The 13,210-nt window shown below is 50.5% G+C and overlaps 1 protein-coding gene across 7 annotated transcripts in view; it reads left to right on the forward strand.

Annotated features, from left to right (window-relative positions):
* frem1a (Fras1 related extracellular matrix 1a) overlaps positions 1–13,210 on the forward strand; it is a 765,391-nt gene that overhangs the window by 199,478 nt on the left and 552,703 nt on the right. Inside the window, exon 1 of one of the 7 annotated variants that reach the window (XM_072517133.1) lies at positions 5,581–5,719. The exons of 5 other annotated variants lie outside the window; for them this stretch is intronic. The gene's annotated coding sequence lies outside the window, so the exon portion shown is untranslated. Of the gene's footprint in view, positions 1–5,580; positions 5,720–7,253; positions 7,300–13,210 lie in introns of those variants that run through there. One more of the 7 variants, XM_072517135.1, reaches the window with a different exon arrangement.

A 13,210-nucleotide genomic window follows, 5' to 3' on the forward strand; every position in this document is an offset into this window, starting at 1 on the left:
AATGTGTTGGGGGGTGTGCATTGTCAGGGTGTGGGGGAGGGAGTGAGCTGTGCCAGGGTGTGGAGGGTGGGGGTGTGGGGAGGGGTGATGAGCTTTTCCAGGGGGTCGGGGTGGGGTGGGGGAGGATTAGTTGTGTCAGGGTGTGGGGGAAGACCTGTGAAAGAGTGTAGGGGGCTGTGAGCTGTGCTAGGGTGTGGGCGGGTGAGCTGTGTTACAGTGTTGGGGGGGGGGAGGGGGGCGGGGAGAGCATTGTCAGGATGGAGTGAGCTGCGTCAGGGTGTTAGAGAATGAGCTACAACAGGGTGCGGGAGAGGGTGAGCTGCGTCAGGATGTGAGATGGGCATAAAATGTGTCAGGAAATGGGGGGATGAGGTTTGTTAGGGTGTGAGGGGAGAGGTGTGTCAGGGTGTGGGGGGTGAGGTTTGTTAGGGTGTGGGGGGGTGAGGTGTGTCAGGTTGTGGGGGGTGAGGTTTGTTAGGGTGTGGGGGGGGGTGAGGTGCGTCAGGATGTGTGGAGGGTGAGGTGTGTCAGGGTGTGGGGGGGGTGAGGTGTGTCAGGGTGTGGGAGGGTGAGGTGTGTCAGGGTGTGGGAGAGTGAGGTGTGTCAGGGTGTTGGGTTGTGAGGTGTGTTAGGGTGTGGAGGGGATGTGGTGCATCAGGGTGTGGTGGGGAGTGGGGGGGGTGAGGTGTGTCAGGGTGTGGGGGGTGAGGTGAGTCGATGTGGGGGTGAGGTGTCAGGGTTAAGGGGGGGGTGAGGTGAGTCACGGTGTGGGGGGGTGAGGTGTGTCAGGGTGTGGGAGGGGTGACGTGTGTCAGGGTGCGGGAGGGAGAGGTATGTCAGGGTGTGGGGGGGTGAGGTGAGTCAGGGTGTGGGGGGTGAGGTGCGTCAGGGTGTGGGGTGGATGATGTGCACCAGGGTGTGGGGGGGGTGAGGTGTGCCACGTTGTGGGAGGGGTGAGATGAGTCAGGGTGTGGGGGGGGTGAGGTGTGCCAGGGTCTGGGGGTGTGAGATGTGTCAGGGTGCGGGGGGGGGGTGAGGTGAGTCTGGGTGTGGGGGGGTGTGAGGTGAGTCAGGGTGTGGGGGGTTGTGAGGTGTGTCAGGGTGTGGGGGGGATGACGTGTGTCAGGGTGCGGGGGGAGGTGAGGTGAGTCAGGGTGTGGGGGGGGGTGAGGTGTGTCAGGGTGTGGGTGTGTGAGGTATATCAGGGTGTGGGGGGGATGAGGTGCGCCACGTTGTGGGAGGGGTGAGGTGAGTCAGGGTGTGGGGGGGGTGAGGTGCATCAAAGTATGGGGGGGTGAGGTGAGGGTGAGGTGTGTCAGGGTGCGGGGGTGTCAGGGTTTGGGGGGGATGAGGTGTGTCAGGGTTTGGGGGGGAATGAGGTGTGTCAGGGTGTGGGGGGGGTGAGGTGTGCCCGGGTGTGGAGGTATGAGGTGTGTCAGGGTGTGGGGGGGGTGAGGTGTGTCAGGGTGTGGGGGGGGATGAGGTGTGTCAGGGTGTGGAGGTATGAGGTGTGTCAGGGTGTGGGGGGGATGAGGTGTGTCAGGGTGGGGGGGTGAGCTGTGTCAGGGTGTGGGGGGTTGCCAGGCTGTGGGGGGGGGGGGGTGAGGTGTGTCAGGGTATGGGGTGGGGGATGAGCTGTCTGTGGGTGTGGAGAGGGGGATGAGGTGTGCCGGGTGTGGGGGGTGAGGTGTGTCGGTGTGGGGGGAGGGGATACAAAGAACAAAGAACAAAGAAATGTACAGCACAGGAACAGGCCCTTCGGCCCTCCAAGCCCGTGCCGACCATACTGCCCGACTAAACTACAATCTTCTACACTTCCTGGGTCCGTATCCTTCTATTCCCATCCTATTCATATATTTGTCAAGATGCCCCTTAAATGTCCCTATCGTCCCTGCTTCCACTACCTCTTCCGGTAGTGAGTTCCAGGCACCCACTACCCTCTGCGTAAAAAAACTTGCCTCGTACATCTACTCTAAACCTTGCCCCTCTCACCTTAAACCTATGCCCCCTAGTAATTGACCCCTCTACCCTGGGGAAAAGCCTCTGACTATCCACTCTGTCTATGTACCTCATAATTTTGTATACCTCGATCAGGTCGCCCCTCAACCTCCTTCATTCCAGTGAGAACAAACCGAGTTTATTCAATCGCTCCTCATAGCTTATGCCCTCCATACCAGGCAACATTCTGGTAAATCTCTTCTGCACCCTCTCTAAAGCCTCCACATCCTTCTGGTAGTGTGGCGACCAGAATTGAACACTATACTCCAAGTGTGGCCTAACTAAGGTTCTATACAGCTGCAACATGACTTGCCAATTCTTATACTCAATGCCCCGGCCAATGAAGGCAAGCATGCCGTATGCCTTCTTGACTACCTTCTCCACCTGTGTTGCCCCTTTCAATGATCTGTGGACCTGTACTCCTAGATCTCTTTGACTTTCAATACTCTTGAGGGTTCTACCATTCACTGTATATTCCCTACCTGCATTAGCCCTTCCAAAATGCATTACCTCACATTTGTCCGGATTAAACTCCATCTGCCATCTCTCCGCCCAAGTCTCCAGACAATCTAAATCCTGCTGTATCCTCAGACAGTCCTCATCGCTATCCGCAATTCCACCAACCTTTGTGTCGTCTGCAAACTTACTAATCAGACCAGTTACATTTTCCTCCAAATCATTTATATATACTACAAAGAGCAAAGGTCCCAGCACTGATCCCTGTGGAACACCACTGGTCACAGCCCTCCAATTAGAAAAGCATCCCTCTATTGCTACCCTCTGCCTTCTATGGCCTAGCCAGTTCTGTATCCACCTTGCCAGTTCACCCCTGATCCCGTGTGACTTCACCTTTTGTACTAGTCTACCATGAGGGACCTTGTCAAAGGCCTTACTGAAGTCCATATAGACAACATCTACTGCCCTACCTGCATCAATCATCTTAGTGACCTCCTCGAAAAACTCTATCAAGTTAGTGAGACACGACCTCCCCTTCACAAAACCGTGCTGCCTCTCACTAATACGTCCATTTGCTTCCAAATGGGAGTAGATCCTGTCTCGAAGAATTCTCTCCAGTAATTTCCCTACCACTGAAGTAAGGCTCACCGGCCTGTAGTTCCCGGGATTATCCTTGCTACCCTTCTTAAATAGAGGAACAACATTGGCTATTCTCCAGTCCTCCGGGACATCCCCTGAAGACAGCGTGGATCCAAAGATTTCTGTCAAGGCCTCAGCAATTTCCTCTCCAGCCTCCTTCAGTATTCTGGGGTAGATCCCATCAGGCCCTGGGGACTTATCTACCTTAATATTTTTTAAGACACCCAACACCTCGTCTTTTTGGATCACAATGTGACCCAGGCTATCTACACCCCCTTCTCCAGACTCAACATCTACCAATTCCTTCTCTTTGGTGAATACTGATGCAAAGTATTCATTTAGTACCTCGCCCATTTCCTCTGGCTCCACACATAGATTCCCTTGCCTATCCTTCAGTGGGCCAACCCTTTCCCTGGCTACCCTCTTGCTTTTTATGTACGTGTAAAAAGGCTTGGGATTTTCCTTAACCCTATTTGCCAATGACTTTTCATGACCCCTTCTAGCCCTCCTGACTCCTTGCTTAAGTTCCTTCCTACTTTCCTTATATGCCACACAGGCTTCGTCTGATGAGGTGTGTCAGGGTGTGGGGGGGGTGAGGTGTGTCAGGGTGTGGGGGGATGAGGTGTGTCAGGGTGTAGGGGGGATGAGGTGTGTCAGGGTGTAGGGGGGATGAGGTGTGTCAGGGTGTAGGGGGGATGAGGTGTTTCAGGGTGTGGGGGGGGGATGAGGTGTTTCAGGGTGTGGGGGGTGAGGTGTGTCACGGTGTGGGGAGGGGGATGAGGTGTGTCAGGGTGTGGGGGTGGGTGATGAGGTGTGTCAGGGTGCGGTGGTGAGGTGTGTTGGGTGTGGGGGGTGAGGTGTGTCAGGGTGTGGGGGGGGGTGAGATGTGTCAGGGTGTGGGGGGGATGAGGTGTGTCGGGGTGTGTCAGGGTGTGGGGGATGAGGTGTGTCACGGTGTGGTGGGGATGAGGTGTGTCAGGGTGTGGGGGGTGAGTGTGTCAGGGTGTGGGGGATGAGGTGTGTCAGGGTGTGGGGAGGGGGATAAACTGTCAACAGTGGGGTGTAGATGAGCTGTGACCGGTGTGAGTAGATCAGCTGTGCCTGGGTATGTGGGGGGTATGAGCTGTGTCAACATGTGGTAGTGGGGATGAGCTGTGTCGGTGTGGGGAGGGGGCATTGAGCTGTGCCAGCTTGTGTGGGTGGTGTTGATCTGTGTCGGTGTGTGGGGGGGGTGTGGCGTTGAGCTGTGTCTGGGTGTGGGGGTGGGGATGAGCTGTGTCAGGGTGTGGGGGTGGGGATGAGTTGTGTCTGGGTGTGGGGGTGGGGATGAGCTGTGTCTGGGTTTGGGGGTGGGGAAGAGCTGTGTCTGGGTTTGGGGGTGGGGATGAGCTGTGTCAGGGTGTGGAGGTGGGGATGAGCTGTGTCGATGTTGGGGTTTGTGGCGTTGGGCTGTGTCGGTGTGGGGGTGGGGATGAGCTGTGTCAATGTCGGGGTTTGTGGCGTTGGGCTGTGTCGGTGTGGGGGTGGGGATGAGCTGTGTTGGAGCTGGGTGTGTGTGGCGTTGAGCTGTGTCAGGGTGTGAGGGTGGTGATGAGCTGTGTCAGTGTTGGGGGGGAGCATTGAGCTCTGTCAGGGTGTGGGGGTGGGGATGAGCTGTGTCGGTGTTGGTGGGGGTATTGAGCTGTGTCGGTGTAGGGGATGTGTGGAGCTATAGGGGGTGTGTGGAGCTGTGTCAGGGTGTGGGGGTGGAGATGAGCTGTGTCGGTGTGGGGGGGGCGGGGTTGAGCTGTGTCGGTGTGGGGGGGGGGGGGTGGTGGAGCTGTGTGGGGATGGGGATGAGCTGCGTAGGTGTGGGGTGGGTGGGTGTTGATCTGTGTCATGTGGAAGGACAATTTCTGGAGGGTTTGAGCCATGTACGGTGTTGAAGGAGACCGGTGCATTTAAAAACTCTTCTCATCAATGAACCAGACAGAACTTATGGGTTTTGTTTTCAGTTTCTGTCTGTTTAGCAGGAATAAAAATGTCAAACATGATCATCATAACTAAAATCTGAGCCAATGTTTTCATGAAAAGTCTATGGCAAACCTTTGTTTTTGTTTTTGCAGGGTGCAGAAATGGAAAATATTGTTTAAACATTGTTAAAGTGAAGTTAAATGCAGCTGGTATGATGATGAACTTCAGCAGGGCTATTGACGGTTGTGTTTGTAGCTTTGCCAAACACTTTTTCATGAAGACTTGCCTCATTAAAGAATTTTAGTAACTTTACAAAAAACTGTTGCAAGTGAATATGCTTGGACTGTAAGTACACATTGTACAAGTCTTTTTTTTATTGTTCAATAATAGTTTGCTGCCTTGCAGTTTAGTGAGGAAATATAGAGGCTAAACAGTGCAGAGAGCATTGCTCAGATTTATGAAGTAAACTAGAGTGGTTTGGCTCATTTCCATAAAGTTCTCAATACTGGGGAGATCTGACGTCAAGAGTGTAATTACTACAGAGACAGGCTGTGCCAATCACTATAAAATGTAAGACATAGAAGTATCTTGCAGAGCTCCCTTACTCATAACCCGATGGATTTCACCAAAACTATTGGATAAACTGAAAGTTGGAGTTCGCTGGCACATTCTTGTGAGTATTTAGGAAGTTTTTTTTAAACTTCTGGAATAATATGTCTATTCTACAACCATTTCAGCTGTTCATTTCTATGGAATGTTTGTTATGAAATGCCACCTAGTGGACGGGGCAGAGAATTCAGTGTCTTAGGAAACAAACTTAAGGTTAATAATAACAAGCAGAAATACAATATTTAGCAAGTCTACTTTCAGTGCCTTTTTAGAAATCTCCAGTGTGCATAAAATTGTTCTTAATATATATTTTATGAGAACCTTCAAGTATTGTTTCGAAGGTTTGTATGGAAATAATTTTTGAACTATTGAGATTTTGCATATCTGTGACAAGAGAGATTGCATGTTAATGTTATCATATAAGATGGTGGTTCCATCTAATTAACTGTTAGTATCAGTAGAGACAGAGATATAAATCTACATTTATATATGCTTGCATAACTTTGCTGAAGCTACAGTAATGTTGTTTGATCAGCATCAGGGGCTGGTTTAGCACACTCGGCTAAATCGCTGGCTTTGAAAGCAGACCAAGGCAGGCCAGCAGCACGGTTCGATTCCCATACCAGCCTCCCCGAACAGGCGCCTGAATGTGGCGACTAGGGGCTTTTCACAGTAACTTCATTGAAGCCTACTTGTGACAAGCGATTTTCATTTCATTTCATTTTCATCCCACTCATGGGGCGTCATTCTCCGACCCCCCGCCGGGTCGGAGAATGGCCGTTGGCCGTCGTGAATCCCGCCCCCGCCCCCGCCGAAGTCTCCGGTACCGGAGATTGGGCGGGGGCGGGAATCGGGCCGCGCCGGTTGGCGGGACCCCCCGCTCAATTCTCCGGCCCGTATGGGCCGAAGTCCCGCCCAGAAATTGCCTGTCCCGCCGGCGTAAATCAAAGCTGGTATTTACCGGCGGGACCAGGCGGCGTGGGCGGGCTCCGGGGTCCCGGGGGGGTTCGCGGGGCGATCTGACCCCGGGGGGTGCCCCCACGGTGGCCTGGCCCGCGATCGGGGCCCACCGACCTGCGGGCGGGCCTGTGCCGTGGGGGCACTCTTTCCCTTCCGCTTCTGCCACGGCCTCCACCATGCGCGGCAAACTGTTGGCGGCCACTGACGCTCCCGCGCATGCGCCGCATTTCCGCGCCAGCTGGCGGGGCACCAAACGCCATTTCCGCCAGCTGGCAGGGCGGAAATCCCTCCGGTGCCAGCCTAGCCCCTCAATGTTGGGGCTCGGCCCCCAAAGATGCGGAGCATTCGGCACCTTTGGGTCGGCGCGATGCCCGTCTGATTGGCGCCGTTTTTGGCGCCAGTCGGCGGACATCGCGCCGTTGGGGGAGAATATCGCCCAAGATCTCTGATTCAGAGATGCAGATTGGGTATTTCCTTAACACAGAAACCCGAGACACTACATGTGTAGTGTCTCCCACCCGCCCTCCTCCTCTAACCTAATAATAAGACCCATTGGTGTGAGGTAAGTGCCATATTATATTATTATTATTATTATATTATTAGCATTGTGCAGGTCAAGGTTCGGAGGTGGAGGAGCAGTCTCTGTCAGGGAGAGAACCTGAGAACATCTAAGACACTCAGAAGGTAAGTAAGTGATTTTTACTCATTTTTACTTTTATACCTTTTTCAAATTGTGTGTGTCGGGGGGAAACTGAAGTGACACCACAGAAAAGCTGTGACCTGAGTGGCTGGTTGGGAATCTACACTAAATTAAAAAAATTAAGCATTGGTAACTAATTAAACATAATTACTTAATTATAATTTAGAGGGGTAACTAAGCCAGAGATCGGAGAGTACTATATTTAGCTTTCGCATTTCTATTAGAAATCTAGTGCTAGGAAACAGATAGTTAGCAGTAACTTTGAAATTTAAAAAAATATATATATTTTAAAACATTTAAAAATTTTAATTAATTGATGCAATGTCAGTTAGAGGGGTGCAGTGCTCTGACTGTGAGATGTGGCAGGTCCGGGAGGCTTCCAGCGTCCCGGATGGCTTCATCTGCAGAAAGTGCACCCAACTGGAGCTCCTCACAGACCGCATGGTTCGGTTGGAGCAGCAATTGGATGCACTTAGGAGCATGCAGGTGGTGGAAAGCGTCATAGATTGCAGTTATGTAAATGTGGTCACACCCAAGGTGCAGGCAGAGAAATGGGTGACCACCAGAAAGGGCAGGCAGTCAGTGCAGGAATCCCCTGTGGTTGTCCCCCTCTCGAACAGGTATACCCCTTTGGATACTGTCGGGGGGGATAGCCTAACAGGGGAAAACAGCAGCAGGCTGTGGCACCACGGCTGGCTCTAATGTTCAGAAGGGAGGGTCAAAGCGCAGAAGAGCAATAGTAATAGGGGACTCTATAGTCAGGAGCACAGATAGGCGCTTCTGTGGACGTGAAAGAGACTCCAGGATAGTATGTTGCCTCCCTGGTGCCAGGGTCCAGGATGTCTCCGAACAGGTAGAGGGCATCCTGAAGGGGGAGGGCAAACAGGCAGAGGTCGTTGTACATATTGGTACTAACGACATAGGCAGGAAGGGGCATGAGGTCCTGCAGCAGGAATTCAGGGAGCTAGGCAGAAAGTTAAAAGACAGGACCTCTAGGGTTGTAATCTCGGGATTACTCCCTGTGCCACGTGCCAGTGAGGCTAGAAATAGGAAGATAGAGCAGCTAAACACGTGGCTAAACAGCTGGTGTAGGAGGGAGGGTTTCCATTATCTGGACCACTGGGAGCTCTTCCGGGGCAGGTGTGACCTATATAAGAAGGACGGGTTGCATCTAAACCAGAGAGGCATAAATATCCTGGCCGCGAGGTTTGCTGGTGTCACACGGGAGGGTTTAAACTAGTATGGCAGGGGGGTGGGCACGGGAGCAATAGGACAGAAGGTGAGAGCATTGAGGGAGAACTAGGGAATAGGGACAGTGGGGCTCTGAGGCAGAGCAGACAGGGAGAAGTTGCTGAACACAGCGGGTCTGGTGGCCTGAAGTGCATATGTTTTAATGCAAGAAGTATTACGGGTAAGGCAGATGAACTTAGAGCTTGGATTAGTACTTGGAACTATGATGTTGTTGCCATTACAGAAACCTGGTTGAGGGAAGGGCAGGATTGGCAGCTAAACGTTCCAGGATTTAGATGTTTCAGGCGGGATAGAGGGGGATGTAAAAGGGGAGGCGGAGTTGCGCTACTGGTTCGGGAGAATATAACAGCTGTACTGCGGGAGGACACCTCCGAGGGCAGTGAGGCTATATGGTAGAGATCAGGAATAAGAAGGGTGCAGTCACAATGTTGGGGGTTTACTACAGGCCTCCCAACAGCCAGCGGGAGATCGAGGAGCAGATAGGTAGACAGATTTTGGAAAAGAGTAAAAACAACAGGGTTGTGGTGATGGGAGACTTCAACTTCCCCAATATTGACTGGGACTCACTTAGTGCCAGGGGCTTAGACGGGGCGGAGTTTGTAAGGAGCATCCAGGAGGGCTTCTTAAAACAATATGTAGCCAGTCCAACTAGGGAAGGGGCGGTACTGGACCTGGTATTGGGGAATGAGCCCGGCCAGGTGGTAGATGTTTCAGTAGGGGAGCATTTTGGTAACAGTGACCATAATTCAGTAAGTTTTAAAGTACTGGTGGACAAGGATAAGAGTGGTCCTAGGATGAATGTGCTAAATTGGGGGAAGGCTAATTATAACAATATTAGGCGGGAACTGAAGAACATAGATTGGGGGCGGATGTTTGAGGGCAAATCAACATCTGACATGTGGGAGGCTTTCAAGTGTCAGTTGAAAGGAATTCAGGACCGGCATGTTCCTGTGAGGAAGAAGGATAAATACGGCAATTTTCGGGAACCTTGGATAACGAGAGATATTGTAGGCCTCGTCAAAAAGAAAAAGGAGGCATTTGTCAGGGCTAAAAGGCTGGGAACAGACGAAGCCTGCGTGGAATATAAGGAAAGTAGGAAGGAACTTAAGCAAGGAGTCAGGAGGGCTAGAAGGGGTCACGAAACGTCATTGGCAAATAGGGTTAAGGAAAATCCCAAGGCTTTTTACACGTACATAAAAAGCAAGAGGGTAGCCAGGGAAAGGGTTGGCCCACTGAAGGATAGGCAAGGGAATCTATGTGTGGAGCCAGAGGAAATGGGCGAGGTACTAAATGAATACTTTGCATCAGTATTCACCAAAGAGAAGAAATTGGTAGATGTTGAGTCTGGAGAAGGGTGTGTAGATAGCCTGGGTCACATTGAGATCCAAAAAGACGAGGTGTTGGGTGTCTTAAAAAATATTAAGGTAGATAAGTCCCCAGGGCCTGATGGGATCTACCCCAGAATACTGAAGGAGGCTGGAGAGGAAATTGCTGAGGCCTTGACAGAAATCTTTGGATCCTCACTGTCTTCAGGGGATGTCCCGGAGGACTGGAGAATAGCCAATGTTGTTCCACTGTTTAAGAAGGGTAGCAAGGATAATCCAGTGAACTACAGGTCGGTGAGCCTTACTTCAGTGGTAGGGAAATTACTGGAGAGAATTCTTCGAGACAGGATCTACTCCCATTTGGAAGCAAATGGACGTATTAGTGAGAGGCAGCATGGTTTTGTGAAGGGGAGGTCGTGTCTCACTAACTTGATAGAGTTTTTCGAGGAGGTCACTAAGATGATTGATGCAGGTAGGGCAGTGGATGTTGTCTATATGGACTTCAGTAAGGCCTTTGACAAGGTCCCACATGGTAGACTAGTACAAAAGGTGAAGTCACACGGGATCAAGGGTGAGCTGGCAAGGTGGATACAGAACTGGCTAGTTCATAGAAGGCAGAGAGTAGCAATGGAAGGATGCTTTTCTAATTGGAGGGCTGTGACCAGTGGTGTTCCACAGGGATCAGTGCTGGGACCTTTGCTGTTTGTAGTATATATAAATGATTTGGAGGTAAATTTAACTGGTCTGATTAGTAAGTTTGCAGACGACACAAAGGTTGGTGGAATTGCGGATAGCGATGAGGACTGTCAGAGGATACAGCAGGATTTAGATTGTCTGGAGATTTGGGCGGAGAGATGGCAGATGGGAGTTTAATCCGGACAAATGTGAGGTAATGCATTTTGGAAGGTCTAATGCAGGTAGGGAATATACAGTGAATGGTAGAACCCTCAAGAGTATTGAAATTCAAAGAGATCTAGGAGTACAGGTCCACAGGTCATTGAAAGGGGCAACACAGGTGGAGAAGGTAGTCAAGAAGGCATACGGCATGCTTGCCTTCATTGGCCGGGGCATTGAGTATATGAATTGGCAAGTCATGTTGCAGCTGTATAGAACCTTAGTTAGGCCACACTTGGAGTATAGTGTTCAATTCTGGTCGCCACACTACCAGAAGGATGTGGAGGCTTTAGAGAGGGTGCAGAAGAGATTTACCAGAATGTTGCCTGGTATGGAGGGCATTAGCTATGAGGAGCGATTGAATAAACTCGGTTTGTTCTCACTGGAACGAAGAAGGTTGAGGGGAGACCTGATAGAGGCCTACAAAATTATGCAGAGTGGATAGTCAGAGGCTTTTCCCCAGGGTAGAGGGGTCAATTACTAGGGGGCATAGGTTTAAGGTGTGAGGGGCAAGGTTTAGAGTAGATGTACGAGGCAAGTTTTTTACTCAGAGGGTAGTGGGTGCCTGGAACTCGCTACCGGAGGAGGTGGTGGAAGCAGGGACGATAGTGACATTTAAGGGGCATCTTGACAAATACATGAATAGGATGGGAATAGAGGGATACGGACCCAGGAAGTGTAGAAGATTGTAGTTTAGTCGGGCAGCATGGTCGGCACGGGCATGGAGGGCCGAAGGGCCTGTTCCTGTGCTGTACTTTTCTTTGTTCTTGGTTTGTTGTTGTTCTCGTTCTTTAACATCTGTTTTAACTCTTGGATTAGTTGGTCCCTTACCCACGTGTCCTCACCATCACACCGTGCACAAAAGTATATACCGTACATTGGAAGGAAGGTTGTTTCTACACTGTTTCTACACTTTGTTGTCTACTTTATCCTCGATAACGGCGAAAGCATTCTGAAAGCAAACATTGCATGTCTTTTGCCGAACATTGGACCAGTAAAGGTTTGATCCTTTTCACTGGAGATGAGTTCAATCTTCTCTGCATACTGATGATGATAAAATAGGTGGGAAAACAGGCAGTGATGAGGAGATACAGATTTTGCAGATGGATATTGACAGGCTAGGTGATTGGGACAAAATTTGGTAAGCGTGAGGATTTCCATTTTGGCCGAAAAAATAGAAAGGCAAATTATTATCTAAATGGAAAGCGGATTCAAGATGCGTCTGCGCAGAGCGATCTGGGTGTCTTTGTTCATGAATCACAGAAATTTGCAGTACAATTTCATGTATTTGCAGTATTACGGTGGCGGAGAGGATGCTAGATGGGGACTCTTCTGCCGAGGTAGTATGGGCTGAAGTTAGAAACAGGAAAGGAGAGGTCACCCTGTTGGGAGTTTTTTATAGGCCTCCTAATAGTTCTAGGGATGTAGAGGAAAGGATGGCGAAGGTGATTCTGGATATAAGCGAAAGTAACAGGGTAGTTATTATGGGAGATTTTAACTTTCCAAATATTGACTGGAAAAGATATAGTTCGAGTACAATAGATGGGTCGTTTTTTGTACAGTGTGTGCAGGAGGGTTTCCTGAAACAATATGTTGACAGGCCAACAAGAGGCGAGGCCACGTTGGATTTGGTTTTGGGTAATGAACCAGGCCAGGTGTTGGATTTGGAGGTAGGAGAGCACTTTGGGGACAGTGACCACAATTCGGTGACGTTTACGTTAATGATGGAAAGGGATAAGTATACACCGCAGGGCAAGAGTTATAGCTGGGGGAAGGGCAATTATGATGCCATTAGACGTGACTTGGGGGGGATAAGGTGGAGAAGTAGGCTGCAAGTGTTGGGCACACTGGATAAGTGGGGCTTGTTCAAGGATCAGCTACTGCGTGTTCTTGATAAGTATGTACCGGTCAGACAGGGAGGAAGGCGTCGAGCGAGGGAACCGTGGTTTACCAAGGAAGTGGAATCTCTTGTTAAGAGGAAGAAGGAGGCCTATGTGAAGATGAAGTGTGAAGTTTCGGTTGGGGCGATGGATAGTTACAAGGTAGCGAGGAAGGATCTAAAGAGAGAGCTAAGACGAGCAAGGAGGGGACATGAGAAGTATTTGGCAGGAAGGATCAAGGAAAACCCAAAAGCTTTCTATAGGTATGTCAGGAATAAGCGAATAACTAGGGAAAGAGTAGGACCAGTCAAGGACAGGGATGGGAAATTGTGTGTGGAGTCTGAAGAGATAGGCGAGATACTAAATGAATATTTTTCGTCAGTATTCACTCAGGAAAAAGATAATGTTGTGGAGGAGAATGCTGAGCCCCAGGCTAATAGAATAGATGGCATTGAGGTACGTAGGGAAGAGGTGTTGGCAATTCTGGACAGGCTGAAAATAGATAAGTCCCCGGGACCTGATGGGATTTATCCTAGGATTCTATG

The sequence above is a fragment of the Scyliorhinus torazame genome, chromosome 9, assembly GCF_047496885.1.
Source record: "Scyliorhinus torazame isolate Kashiwa2021f chromosome 9, sScyTor2.1, whole genome shotgun sequence".
Classification (NCBI taxonomy): Eukaryota; Metazoa; Chordata; class Chondrichthyes; order Carcharhiniformes; family Scyliorhinidae; genus Scyliorhinus; species Scyliorhinus torazame.